This window comes from Typopeltis vanoorti, chromosome 2, assembly GCF_054136105.1.
Source record: "Typopeltis vanoorti isolate ZY-2024b chromosome 2, IOZ_Tvanoo_1.0, whole genome shotgun sequence".
Lineage (NCBI taxonomy): Eukaryota > Metazoa > Arthropoda > Arachnida > Uropygi > Thelyphonidae > Typopeltis > Typopeltis vanoorti.
In genome coordinates, this window is record NC_143550.1 from 165,001,734 (window position 1) to 165,016,835 (window position 15,102).

At 33.7% G+C, this 15,102-nt stretch overlaps 1 protein-coding gene across 1 annotated transcript in view; it reads left to right on the plus strand.

Annotated features, from left to right (window-relative positions):
- LOC150109611 (putative nuclear hormone receptor HR38) overlaps positions 1-15,102 on the plus strand; it is an 87,448-nt gene that overhangs the window by 875 nt on the left and 71,471 nt on the right. The window lies entirely within an intron of this gene.

Below are 15,102 nucleotides of genomic sequence, written 5' to 3' on the forward strand. Positions count from 1 at the left end.
CTTGTTAATGATTAAGGAGTTAAAAAAACTTGTTAGTTTTATCTTTCCTTCTGCTTATGTTCTGTTATTTTAAACAGATTAATTAAAATGCTGTCAATTTTAACTTCGGTATTTTATATGCGAATGAAACATGATATTATTAAAACAGTGCTTGTTCTTTTTTATATTAAAATTCTAAGTACAGAAAAGTTGAGAATGTTTTGAGGATACCTTGTATGTAAATAGCCCCTGGTGAGATGAAGTAATATAATAAATAGTAAGTCCCACAGATTTAGATGGTATTTTGGTTGACCTTTGAGCTGAAGTAACGAATGGTAAGATATACTTGACGCTGTGAGAGAGAGATTACTAGTTTATTTAAGCGGAGTCTTTGCAAACTATGCCGAATGTATCTCGAGCTAGGATCTATATTATCCACAGTAAGACAGTAAACGAAGATAATCTCAATATGAAAGGTATGCTGTTTCAATTATTTATTACATCAACACCCAGAAATAATAGCCCCATCTGTCAGTGATCTATGTCATTGTTGTAGGATAATATCAGCTGAATAATAAATAACCCTTCAGGCTATTTTAGAACTAAAATATATGAAATCCTATGAAACTTTCATAGCTATATTTATACCTTCCCGTCTCTTTTTAACCAAATTAGTTCTGATTGTTCTGATGATGGATAGAAGTCACTTTCATTCAGATAAGCTTTCATATTCGAGAAGTCCGATAAAAATGGGGGGGGGGGGGGTAAATCAAGAAAGAAACGAGATGTTTACATCTTTGTGAGGTTTTTGTGCGATAACACACAAGTAAAGACCTGTGCTCCGGAACAGCGAGTGACAGGATGACGTTCACAGTGTAGGTGGGTGGCATTTGGATAAAATTTCATTAACTTTCCAAACACATTTATGACAGGTTTCAATTATGTTTATAACGTAGGTACTACAAACAGCTTATTATTGTTTCTTGACATCTCGGTGAGCCCAATGCATGCGATGGATCTCAGCACACAAACAGCAAGATGTGGGATTCCAATGTAGCGCGGAAGTTTGTGAATGTCTTTGAACGGCAGATGATTTTATCGCCCGATGTGAGGCCATTACTTTCACCTGCTTATTGGAAGCCCGAAGTGGCTTGAACAGTGTCGTGTTTGGGCTGGTTATCTAACCCTTAACTACCTAATTTACAATAAGTTGAAAATCAACCTTTTCGCGAACGAAATTGCCATAAAAACGTCAGCTAATAGGACTTCTAAATGGAGTATATGGGCTCTGATTTTGACAAAACATTGTAATAACTGCAAGACTTATTTTTCAGCTTAGAGCTTTTGTGATTAAGAAATCACACAAAACAACTTAATGGTTTTCATGGTTGCCTTTCATTATTTTGTCAATCTTTACGCCTTAGCAGAACTGCGGTTTCTACAGGCATCACTGCTACCTGCTGGTTTATCTACTCGGCTCACCTGTGCATGCCCTTAGTGATGACCCGAACTACGTCGTCATAGCAACTGTAACACGCAACATTACCTGCTCTGGTGGTCTTGCTTTTCCACAATATTGCCATTTGTTGTATTAGGTGCGTGCATCTTGACAATGAAGCTAACAGAAATTACAAAAAGAAAGAAAGTTAATTTAGACTTCCCTGAAATTTTAAAAAGCGAAATCAAATTTTTACAGTTTTTTTTTTAAGATATATCTGAAACAGACTAGTCACTGAACTTGAATTTTGGAGCAATGAAATAAATAAGCATATGTTAAATTAATTTTATACATTTTTCAAAGGTCTATTATATTCGTTTTGTTTACTTGCCTGCATATTTTGTTTGCCTTGCCTGCACTAAAATTTTCAAGTCCTCACGGTTTTGATTTAAATCAATCAGATTATTTATAGTAGCAAAACCTATCTAAACTATTCCAAGTAATAACTCTACTCTAATTAACTGGACTTTGATATGTAATGAAATTTGTTAAGAATTTTAGTCTTGGTTATTATCACATTATTTTTATTTTCAAAACAATTAGAAACTTTAAGTAATGACGCCGTTCCGCTCTGCTCTATGGATTTTAGTGAAATTTGGTACGTAGGATTAGCTTCTAAAATTTATCAAGTTATTTCTACTTTAGTTTTAATCGGATCAGCAGATTTAACATATATTTAATAATTTACTTATCTACCAGCAGTAACTAATGACAGTTGTCCACATAGTCAGAAAGACTCCTCAGAATTTTTAGGGTTAATTTTTTCTTCCTTTAACGTCCAGGAACAAATATCGGATTTTTGAATTTCCTTGTCATTCATACACTTCAAACTTTTAATAATTTTATAAGAAGCAAAGGAATGATAGCTGATTGTGTTATGTTTACTAAGGCGACCATGCGCCAGCGAATGCATTATAGGCTATTATTGCCAAACCAGAGAAAAATGAAAAAAAAAAAATTAAAAAATGTTGTCACAAAAAATTAAAACATATTTCAAAACTTACGTATATGAAGTAGTAAAGTTACAAATATTTAAACGAAAGGAAGCAAAATCACTTTTTTTAGACACGGAGTTTGTTTACTAACGGATCTGAGTTTCGTATTTTAGTTCTGGTGGTGCTGTTCTTTTATATTTTTTATTTATTTTTCTTCTGCGTAGAATATTTCGTTTATTTGTAATGGAAAGTTGCCTAACGAAATATGTGCTGTCATTAATTACTACATTGTTATCTATATTTTTGACAAAATTCCAAGATAACAAAGAAACACAAAACAAATACTAACTGTATTTTTTTCTGTGGATGTACACAAAGAGATTGTGACAGAAAAATAAAACAAGTGTGCCGATAATCATAAGACTTATTATTTACAACATGAAAATATATCGTACATTTTCAGGATAATAAATTTTTGTCAACTAAAATATAATCAACGAATACATTTCCGTCTTTTAGACGTTATATACAAATTAAAGCGAATACCTAAAATATAACATTACCAGAAGAACTTTTTTAGTGGAATGTTTTTTCTGTTAAATCACTGCTTGGCTTTTACAACAATGCGAATCCTGATAACGTTAACTTATTTAGTTCATATCGACAAATATAATCCCACACTATGACAGCAATTGGATTCCCCCCCCCCCTTTAAAGAATGCATATTATTGCTAACGCCTTCTCCAGCAAACTCTATCTGGACTGTAGTTGTACTTACGACATTGATCGGGATTGTGAATCCTGCGTCGCATTTCACGGTTACACCTTTTCGATATTTCCTGGTCATATCATCGAAAACTTCGATCCACCCACATGCATTTGAAGGAAATAACTGAAAATATCTTCTCAAAACCCTTAACGTTAAGATATTTACTTCCTGTTTTATCGGCATTGCACGAGAATTATGCGCTAAAGCTACTTATCCAGGCGCCACAGATGGAAGATTTCATTGCTGACAGGGGTGCGAGCGATGGACCAATACACGTCGCAATAAACATTCCCTCTAAGGAGAATGAATTTTTTGAAGATATTTAAAAATAAACATTCTTGGAATAACTCCGTACATAGTGAAAGCAGATGATACAGTTAGACAGACGTTTTCTTTTCATAAATTGATTTTCTCTACCTAGGAGAATGTATACATAAAAATCCTTACAAATATAGCTTTATGTTATATATCAACCCTACACACACGAGAGGCTGCACGGCATGTAGCATATCTGTTCTCTCTGTGTAAAAACTAGGGTCAAAAGCAGGGAGTTTCCTCATTTTTTGGAAATAAATAGTTCGGAATTAATTATAATTTTAGTCATATGTGAACCAATTATGGTTTGGTAAAATAAAAATCGGTTAGTGTCATATTTTTATAATCATAAAAAATCAAGGTTTCGGAAAGTTAGTATTAAGTGCTGTAAGTGTAGAGCTAATAACTAACATCAGAAAAATAATTTTATTTTAATAATTTTCTATTAATTCTTATTTTTATTTATTTATTTTTGTTTCCTAAAATATATCAGGTAAATTAATGGGTCAGATATATTATTTTCTACGTTCCACTGGAGGATTTTTTAAATTTATCTTCTCAGCTATCTTAGTAATTCCCAGTACCTTAAAAAGCCCTTCTATTTTTTGATGATAGACACTTCCAGTCATTTCGGAAAGTAAAAATGACTCACATTCCTTCTAGGGCTCAGCCTATGATAAGACATGCGACGTCACTCGACAGCCAAAACTATCTAATCGATGGCATGTGACCTTGGCCTTCGCGTGAGCTTTGTGACGTACCTCATGACCATGGCATCCCCATACCTCTCCCATTTGCGTCACAAAATCATGTCACACTTGGAACCGATCCCTTGACGTCAGCAGTGTGACTACACGTCAAAGGAATGGCGACGTCACGTACAGTACCGAGTTGTGTGTTCGTGATCTGGTGCATTTAAGAATGCAGTATAGATCATGTTCGTGACGTAGATGGAACGTCAGACAATTGAAAAATGCCTAGTATTATGATAAATATAGATGACGACTCCATACGTGCTCTACTAAAAGATTTTCTGTTTGACGAAAAGGTTAACAACTGCAAAGTTTTCTAAGCTCTGCAGCTGTTCTTAGCGCGAGATAGCAAGTTCTAAAATACGCAACATACAGCGATTTTGGTGACAAGTTAAGATAGTACTTGTTTACAGAAATGTCATCCCTCGGATTGCGACATGTCTATAAATAGACAAGAGACGCTGCTAACAGAATGAATAAAGACAGCTTATAATAGTACACCTCCACTCTTGACAAGACTGTCGTAATTAATTTGCCTTGTGTTGCTAGTGCGACGAGAATTTAATAATGAGAAATGCTTGGAGGGAAGCGAATAAATGATGCATCAGCTCTTCGAAGATAAAGAAGAAATTACGTCTAGAATAATTGGAAATGCGTCCTTTATTTTTGTTATTCTCTATTGATGAACTAGATACGGGTGATCAGACCGATAACTAAAATGTATAAATGAAATAAGTGAAGTAAGAAATGCAAACTAATCAGCAGATATAAAAATATGACATATTTAATTGTCTGTCATGAGGGGCAGAACCGAAATATATTGCATATATTATTGCATTTATGTAGCAATACACATTAATAATAATTAATACACATATTATTAATAATATGTGTATAAATTAATACACATATTATTACTTTGAAAAAACATTTTTTAAACATCCACAAATTACATTTATTTCTCTGTTAGAATCATTTGGGGAAAAAAAAAGCACACTTGTGTTCGCGAACTAGTTACAAGGGAATTATTTCCGTTATAACAGAACAATTAACAATATTGGAAGAAAATATTTCAAGTTACTTTACTTCCTTAAATACACCCAATTACGACTGGACACGAAATCCATTTAGCACAGTTAATACATCGATTGTGAATTTTCGTTAAGAAGAAGAAGAACGATTAGTTTTATTGTCAACGAATCGTACTCTAAAATTGAAATTCTCTGAAATATCTCTTGAGGAATTTTGGATTTTTGTCCAAGCCGAACGCCTGCTCTCTCCACAAGCGCACTGAACATTTTGTTACAATTTTCAACATCATATCTTTGTGTGAGCTGTTTCGCAGTATTAACCCATATAAAAACTGAAAAGCGTGAAAGACTTACTAATATAGACAAAGAGATGAGGGTAGCTATATTCCATATTAGACCTGATATTGCTGAAACCTGCAAAAGCCAACAAGCTCAAGTATCGCATTAAAATAAGTTCCATTTTTATAAAAGGCAAGTTTATGCATATTTTTATTGATTATCTTTGGCATTTTAAAGTACTTTCATTTTTTCTGTTGAACACTTGATATCAAAATGTTTAGACGGACTGGCAGACAATGTCACGTGGCGTATATATCAGATGGTTCCTGGATGAAAGCATTAACAAAAAAATGTAGTAAAAGTCATTATAGTTCATGACTTCACAGTGGTTGTTTTATTGGTTTGGTTTTCACAGTGGTTTTTGGACATTTCTTAAAAAAGAACCAAAATACCACTTGCTGATTCTTCTAGTATGAAATAATGAGAAACCAAAACTGTTTCAGTATTGGTGGAAGTTTTATTGATTTAGTAAGCGCAGACTAAGAGGTTCCAACTATGTTTGTATTAGCATAAACTGAGGTGTTTTGATTATTAGACTTTGCACTGGACGCAAAGCAATGAATATGGAACACAAATACCACCAACATAAGAAATAAATTAGGATCCGATTACCTTTTTTGCTTGTGGATATCTTAGCTAGTCCGCTAATCAACTGTTTTGGCCCAATTAAGTGGGATTTTTGAATTGCACACTACGTCGATTTCCAGGACAACGATCACGCAGAAAATAGAGGATAATTTAATCCGGATTAAACCATTAACTGTACTGTGGAGACTAGTTTCTTAAATTAACAACTTAAAGTAACAACTTTAGTTTTTTATTTAGTTATTTATTTATGGTATTATTAAACATTCCATTTGCGCGCTTCAGTGATTGCATGAATGAAAAAAAAATGTCTGGTCGCTGATGCTATTTTTTAAAATAATTCCTTAATGGTTCTTGCAAATAATAGTAGGCTTGAAATTGAATAATTCTCATTCATTTTAACATTACTACCGTTTATTAACTGTAATAATGATGGAACACCATTGAAATCTTCATTTTATCGGTCTTGAATCTTTTGTAATCCATTACAAAAGGCTATCAAAAAGATCGTGGACTTAGTTTCGTCTATAAAACATTCGTAATAATTATAATGTGCATTAATAACTTCATTAGTTGAGGGTAATCGATGGATTTTAACCGCGCAGAGTTACAGAAGCGTAAATAGTTACTTTTAATCGACAGACAAGCGAACCTGAAAATTATTTCACTCGACGGATTTTTGCCCTGAAGTAAAGGGAAAAACAAATTCCATCGTACAAAATATTCTCCAAAAAATCAGCAGTACTAACGGAATTCTGTTTGGGAAGTTTTTGATTTTTGCCGTGCTCGAATCCATTCTTCCTGCATGCAATGTAAAGGCAAAACAGCCTAGCAACCGATTACATTCCAGTGTGCCCTACACTTTTCAAGGGTTAATATCGGACAAAATACTTGCGGATCGCATTTAGCCGTTTGACGTCACTCTGCCGTAATCGCAACGAAACGACCCACCTCCAGTGTCGCCCAAATGATGTAGACGGAGTTATTCGCCAGATTTAGTACAAGGCACGCGCCTTTTCCCTCCCTCTTTTCTACCAAATGCGGCGAGATGGACGAATGCCAATGTTTTTATAAGTAGGCTGGGCTACTTTTGCAGCATTTATGACCTGAGGTATTTTTGAACATGGGAATCACTGGCGATGCGAAAAGAGGGAGGTGCCGTTTCGGGATTTTTTTTCTTCTTCTTTGCTCTTGTCCTTGTACTCATTAGGATTGTACTTTTAATCTTTTCTTGTAAAATATGATTCCATTATTTCCAATGTCAAGAAGAGGGGGTTTTTAAATTTGAAAATTATTAACCTATTGCCCCTCCTAACATTTGTCAGAGTGTTAAGTGATTTATGTACATTTAAATAACATTTTTCAGCGTACTTCATTTTTCTAATTCCAGCAAGTCAATACATTCTATAAATTTCTGAAACGTTGTAACTTGTCGCAATATGGGGGAAAAAAACTTGAAAAACAAGTAATATTAGTATAAGGAAGAAACAACTCGTATACGTCGTAAATGATTCAAAGAAGTTTAAAAAAAAAACGTCTGTTGATCCGTGGCGTTCTTCATGATGATATTACGACATTAAAATGGTAATCATAATTTATACACATCGTATTTCCAAAAGCATGAAATAAAAAAGAGAAATTCGGGCAAATGATTACATACATATTATTAATACGACACAGGTCTAATTCTGGCTTCCAATGAAGCCAACATTGGAATTAGATAAGTACCAGATCGACATAATAGAGGTGACTGAAACAAAAAAGAACAAAAACTGGTGAGATATTTCTGAGCAATAAATACAAAATGTTATATTCAGGCAATGAAAATCAAGGAAAAGAAGGAGTAGCCATAGTATATTCAACACAAAATACGAGGCTAATCTTCTTGAATGGCAGTCAGTCTCAAGAAGAGTGATGTGGGCAAATATGAGAATGGGCAACTGGACAATGAGACTTATCTTTGGCTATGGTCCCACAGAAGGTTCTAAGGTAGAAGTGGAGGAATTTTTTTATGCATTAGAGAAAGCAACTGACACAATGAAAAATGAAAAGTTGGTCCTTGTTGGGGATCTAAATAGCAGAGTAGGAAATGATTGTGAGACATACAAAAATATTTTGGGAAAATTTGGAGAAAAGAGCAAAGCTAATAATAATGGCAAATATCTGTTGGATTTCTGCTCAGGACATGGACTGGTTATTACTAACACCATGTTCCAACATAAAAAATGAGCACAAATTCACATGGAGAGAAGAGGCTAGGAATAATAAAAGTCTCATTGACTATGTTATTGTTGATAGTGATGTTTTCTCCCTGGTGCAGGACACCAGAGTGTACAGAGGATTTGAAATTGGAAGTGATCACTATTTAGGCTTGAGCAGGATAAAATTGAATTTCATATTGAAAAGAATAACATGTAAGAAAGTTTTAAAGCGAATAAAAGTTGAGCAGCTCTCAGATGTGAACTATAGGCTAAAATACACAAAGATTATTGAAGAGAAAATGAAAGAGTTTGAGAACAGGAATCAAACCTTGGAGATTCAGTGGCAAACTCTGAAGAAAACATTGATTGATTCTGCCAGAGAGGCATGCGGCGAGGTTGTGTGCAAGGATAAAAAAATCAGAACTCCCTGGTGGACACAGGAAGTTAAAGAGGCAGTGAAGGAAAAGAAAAAAGCATATCAAAAGTTCCTGGCAAATAAGTCAGCTTTTACTCTTACAGAATACAGAGACAAATGTAAGAAAGCTAAACAGTGTGTAAAACTAGCTAAATAAAAGTCATGGGAGGACTTTGGCAAGAATATAGAAAATAAATATCAAGAAGTTGGGAAAATATTCTGGAGGTTGTTGAAGAAGCTTAGGAATGTAGGAAAGAGTGCTGTAAAAGGAGTTAGAGATGATAAAGGTGACATGAAAACAGAAGAAAAAGATATCCTTGAAGTATGGAGTAATTACTTTGAAAAACTGCTAAATGAAACAAGCAGTGATGACAGCACAGTGGTAAAAAACACTCAACAGGCATAGAGTCAGGAATACATATCCATATTTGAAGTAGAAAAAGCCATCAAAGGCTTGAAATGTGGAAAGGCAGCAGGAGTAGATGATATTCGACCAGAAATGCTGAAGTATGGTGGTATAAAAGTCTTACAGTGGCTGCACTGCATAGTTCAGAAAGCCTGGACAGAGGGACGAATTCCCGATGATTGGAGTAGAGCTCTCATAGTACCCATATATAAAAATAGGAAATAAAACTGCATGTGAGAATTACAGAGGTATTTCCCTATTGAGTGTTCCTGGCAAGATCTACGCAAGTATACTTGAGAAACGGTTGAGAAGAATTGTGAAAGAAAAGCAAGGTGAAGAACAAGCTGGATTCAGGCCAAATAGAGGCTGTCAGGATCAGATCTTCACTTTACGACAAATAGTCGAGAAAGCATGGGAATGTAACAAAGATCTGTATTTAAGTTTTGTCGATTTGGAAAAGGCATATGACAAGGTGCCAAGAGAGAAGCTATTCAATACGCTGCAGTTATATGGTGTCAATGGGGCATTATATCAAGCAATACTTAGTCTTTATTTGAGTTGTAAGTCAGCAGTTAGAATTGAAGGAAGTACAGGAAGATGGTTCAATGTTAAATCTGGTGTGAGACAAGGATGTACATTATCCCCTCTGTTATTCATTATCTATATGGATCACATTATGAAGGAAAGTGGTATTAAACCTGATATCAAAATACGAGATGTTAATGTCAGCTCTTTGCTTTATGCGGATGATGTTATACTTCTAAATAAATCCGCTACAAGTCTGCAAGATTCTCTGACTAAATTGAATAGCTGTTGTAATAGATATGGTATGAAGGTCAGCAATAAAAAGACAAAGACAATGAAAATAGGCAGAATCATTGAAAATGTCAACTGTGTTGTGAATGGAGAACCTGTGGAACAAGTAAAACATTTCAGCTACTTAGGCACGATTTTTACTGGAGATGGTAAATTAAATATAGAAATAGACAACAGAATCAGCAAAGCTGGTATGGTGGGAAGTCAATTGAATAAATTCATATGCAATAAGAGAGAAATTAGTCGGAACACTAAATTAGCTGTATACAAGACAGTGTTCAAACTTTTAACTTATGGATCTGAGATCTGGGTCAGAAGTAAAACACTTGACCAAAGACTAGAGACCGCAGACATGAGAGTGCTGAGAAAGATTAGAGGCTTGAACAGATGGCCTCAATGAAGGAATGTGGATATCATATTAAAAATGAGGATATTAGGAAAGAGCTTGACATTGTCAGCATCCAGGAATGCATTAGCAGAGCTAATCTCAGGTGGTATGGTCACTTAAATAGAATGGGAGAGGAAAGATTAGCAAAACAAGTGTTCTCTGCCAGGTTGGCAGGAAAACGACCCAGAGGAAGACCAAGATATAGGTGGATTGATACGATACAAAGTGCCTTAGAGGATAGAAATATAAGATCTGATAATGTTGGAGTCTTGACAAGTAACAGACTGATTTGGAGGAAAATTGTAGATAGGAAGTTAGTAATGATGTAATTTTTTCATGCCTGTACACCCCTTGAGGGTACATGGCAGGAATTTGATGATGATGATGATGATGATGCTAACAAAAAAAAAAAAAGCAAGTAGATCATGTTAAGTGTTGACTTTTTTTCTTTTTTTTTTTTTACTTCTTAAATGTATGTACAAACAATTAAAAATGTTTTTAGCTACTTAAAACAAGTAGCTAAATATGAATTTTGTCATTGTTTTTTTTTCTTTTTTTAAGATGAATATAAATCAATCTGATCTCATATAAACCGATATTAATTGCGAAATTAACACATTCAAAATAATTTTACTACCCGTTTGTTGACTAAGCCGCAAAAATACATGAAAGTCTAATAAGCTTGCTGGAGCAGTTACTAAGATTGGCATATGTAATTATAAAAAATCGAGTGGTTGTTAACAATGTGGCAGGACTGGCATAGTCAACAAAGTACTACACTTTGTAAACGTCGTCTTAAACAGTGCTGCCAGACTTCTGTACAAGTGTTTATCGCTTTCGGTTGGTATTTTAAATATAGTTAATATCGCCTACTTTCAGTTAGAAAACACATATTTTGAGATATCTGTTTATAATTTTACATGATTTTCAGAGATATAAACGATTAATGAATTAGCACAACAAATATCATTTCGCATGAAACTTTAAAACTCTTACATTGACTTACCTCCGTTTCAATCCTACGCAGTTATAGAATTGTTTCCCAAGACCGCTAGATGACGTTCTCTGTACTCCCGACTAAGATTTCAACTAATGAAAGTAATTACTTTGAAAAATATATCACGCTGCATTTCTTATTATTTGAACTAATAAATATCAAAATAATTAGTATGTTGTTTTAAAATATTTACTGTTTGTAAAACTTTGGCGATTGCTTCATCTTAATAAAATCTAATTCTGCAATACATGTAAACTCATAAGAAATAATTAAATCAATTCTATATTTTCATTTAGGAAATAAGTACTACTTTTTCCAGACTATACGTTAGTATATTGGAAACTATATTTAGCATGTTAAGTAACAGTTATTGCTTGGTTTGAATAGTTTAGTTATCTGGACAACTAAGATTGAGATAAGTTCATAGTGTGAGTTCTATGCAGGGCCGGCGGAAGCGGACATGCAGAGCATGCGGGCGCCGCTGCCGGGGAACCGTTCATAAGTTCATTTTTAAGAAACATAATTTTTTATCATGAAAACAAAAAAATTCTTAGAATGATCAATATTAAAATAAATAAGGCCGGATACACCGAATAAAAATTAAAAAAAATTGTATATTGCTGCCTCTTCGATCAGCCGACTGTTTACAATTTTGCAGCGAGAGCAGGCTAAATGCTTGCCTACAGAATGTTGTGTCTACTGCAGTCTATCTAAAGTGAAATGGTTTTTATGTGCAGAATCGAATTTTCGTACAAAACATTTGTTGCTAGTTAGCCAGTCATGTGGTACGCATCTCAGTAGGCTACTGACAGTAGCGCAGTGCGAACTATTATTTCGTCTCTGTGTCGTGTTGTGTAATAATATCTTGTGGGTATAAAATCGAAATGTAATCAAAAATTTAAAAAACGTTATCTGGTGCACAAAATCGTAAGCGCCATGCTGTGAAAGAAGCAGATGTTAAGAAATTTGTTAAAATATTAAAATATTCTGATGCAGATTGTAACCAACTCGATACATCAGAAATCAGAGTTGATGAACCGTGCACATCATCCAGTTTTTTCATGAAAGTACTATTGCAACTATTGAACAAGATAAAAAGACCCATGATTTAAGTGAAAAACAGTTAGGAGAAGATTTAGTTGTAGTTGACCACGAAACTAACCCATTGTTAGCCTTTGTAAATTTAGAAGATCCAGGTGAATGGGGAAATAGTGATGAAAACTTACGAGTTGTTTTAATTGAAATGGGGCCTGTTCAAAAAAAAAATATAATATATACATTCGGTCGTAAATTCGGCGACATGTATAATGCATGTCGCCGAATTGGAAAACGGTGAGCTCGTGTCAAGAACACATGGCTCATTTATTCCGAAACTTTAAATTCTGTTTTTTGCTTTTGTTGCAAACCTTTCGCACCTGCCGAATCAAGTAGTCTTGTATAAGGTTAAAACGATTGGAGAAATGTAAGTACAACTTTGCATAGACGTGAGACTAGTTTAACTCACATGAAAAATTTCTTAAAATGGAAGGATTTTAAATTCGCAAAATTTAAAAAACAAAACTACTATTGATTGCCAGACTCAATGGAAAAGAAACATTGGACGAGTGGTTTAGAACGCTTGATTGAAATTATAAAATTGCTTGGTACCCAAAATTTAGCTTTTCGCGGATCATCTGATAAATTATATGAAAGGAATAACGGCAATTTTTTAAAATTAGTCGAACTGTTTGCGAAGTTTGATCCCGTTATGGAAAATCATGTTGAAAGGACCCTACAACGAAACAATAGGGTACACTATTTGAATAAAGACAGTCAAAAAGGAAATATTGGAAACTTTAAGTAACGCAATCAGGGATACAATTTTATTATAAGTTCAAAAATCTAAATATTATTCCATAATTTTAGACTGTACACCTGATGTAAGTATAACAGAACAAATGACCATTATTATTCGCTTTGTTTCCTGTGACAATGGAATTGTCAAGATCAGGGAAAACTTTTTAGGTTTTGCAGATATATCAGATTCCAACGGATGTGGTTCATGTGCAACAATAATGGAACAACTGGAGAAATGGAACATTCCCATTGAAGACATGCGAGGTCAAGGGTATGACAATGGGGCAAATATGAAAGGGAAAAAATATGGGCTCCAAAATTTGCTTTTAAACAAAAATCCTCAAGCTTTTTACGTGCCATATGCTCCTCATACTCTAAATTTAATCATTAACGATGCAGTGAAAGTGAGTGCAGATACAATTAGTTTCTTTGCAATTATTCAAGAAATATACAATTTCTTTTCATTCTTTTACAAACGTTGGGCAATCCTTTTAAAGTTCGTAAAAAAATTAACAGTGAAACAGCCATCATAAACGCGATGGGAGAGTAAAATTAATGCAATCTCCCTCTACGATATCAGTTACGAGAAATTTACGATGCACGTTTTGAAATTTTAAATAATGTAAATTTTAATAAAGAAACTCAGCATGAAGCACAAACATTATGTGCTAAAATAAAGGACTACAAATTTATTTGCTCTCTTATAACTGGGCATGATTTACTTAACAGAATAAGCCCTGTAAGTAAAATGCTTCAAGACAAAAATATGAACATTACACTTGCTTTAGAATCTATCGAAAACTTAAAAATATTCTTACAAGAGTATCGATCAGACACAAATTTTAAAGAAGTTCTAAAATGGCAAAAGAACTGAGTGAAGAGGTGGACGGAGAACAAGAATTTAAAACTGGTGCGGAAGTCCAACGACGAAAGAAGACACGACAATTTGACTACGAGCTTCATGACGAAACGCCACAATCGCCAGAAGATAAATTTAGAGTGAATGTGTTTTATACACTTCTAGACGTTGCAATGTGTTCGTTAATAAAACGTTTTGAACAACTAAAGACATATTATGATAATTTCAATTTCTTGTATAGATTACTACAAATTAATAACGAAGATTTACGAAAAAATTGTGACGATTTAGAGATTCTCTTGAAGGCAATAGAACTGTATGACGAGTTATGTGCTTTCCGGGATATTTTTCGGAAGGATAATTTAAATATTCAAAACCCTTTCGATAATCTTAATTTTATTGTGTCCAATAATGTATCTTTCCCTAACTTTTCAATTGCTTGAAGAATACTATTAACCTTACCTGTTAGTGTAGCGAGCGGTGAACGTTCCTTTTCCAAGTTGAAATTGATTAAAACCTACTTAAAAACAAGTATGTCACAAAAAAAGGCTTGTTAGTTTGGCGTTAATAGCTATTGAAAATGATATATGTGCGGAATTAGACGTTAAGACCATTATTTCTAATTTTATGAATATGAAATCAAAAACCCTAAAATTTTAAATTAAAATAATTTCAAGTACATTTATGTAATTTAATTTATGTTCTGTTATTCTGTAAAGATGTTATTTTTTGAATACTTATATTAAATGTTCTAATTATTTCTGAATTCTTTTCTTATTTTCTCATCTATCTTGAGTTTCTTTTATTTTTCTAAAAGATAGTTCCACTTGTAAAAATTTTTTAATAATTTTTATAAGTTACTAAGAATTTAGTAACTTGTAAAATGCAAGAATTTTTTAAACTTTAGTTCAAATAAATTTTAACTTTAATTAAGATTCATTTTAATTTTGTTAGCGATTCGGGTCGGTGAGAAGGCCCGAA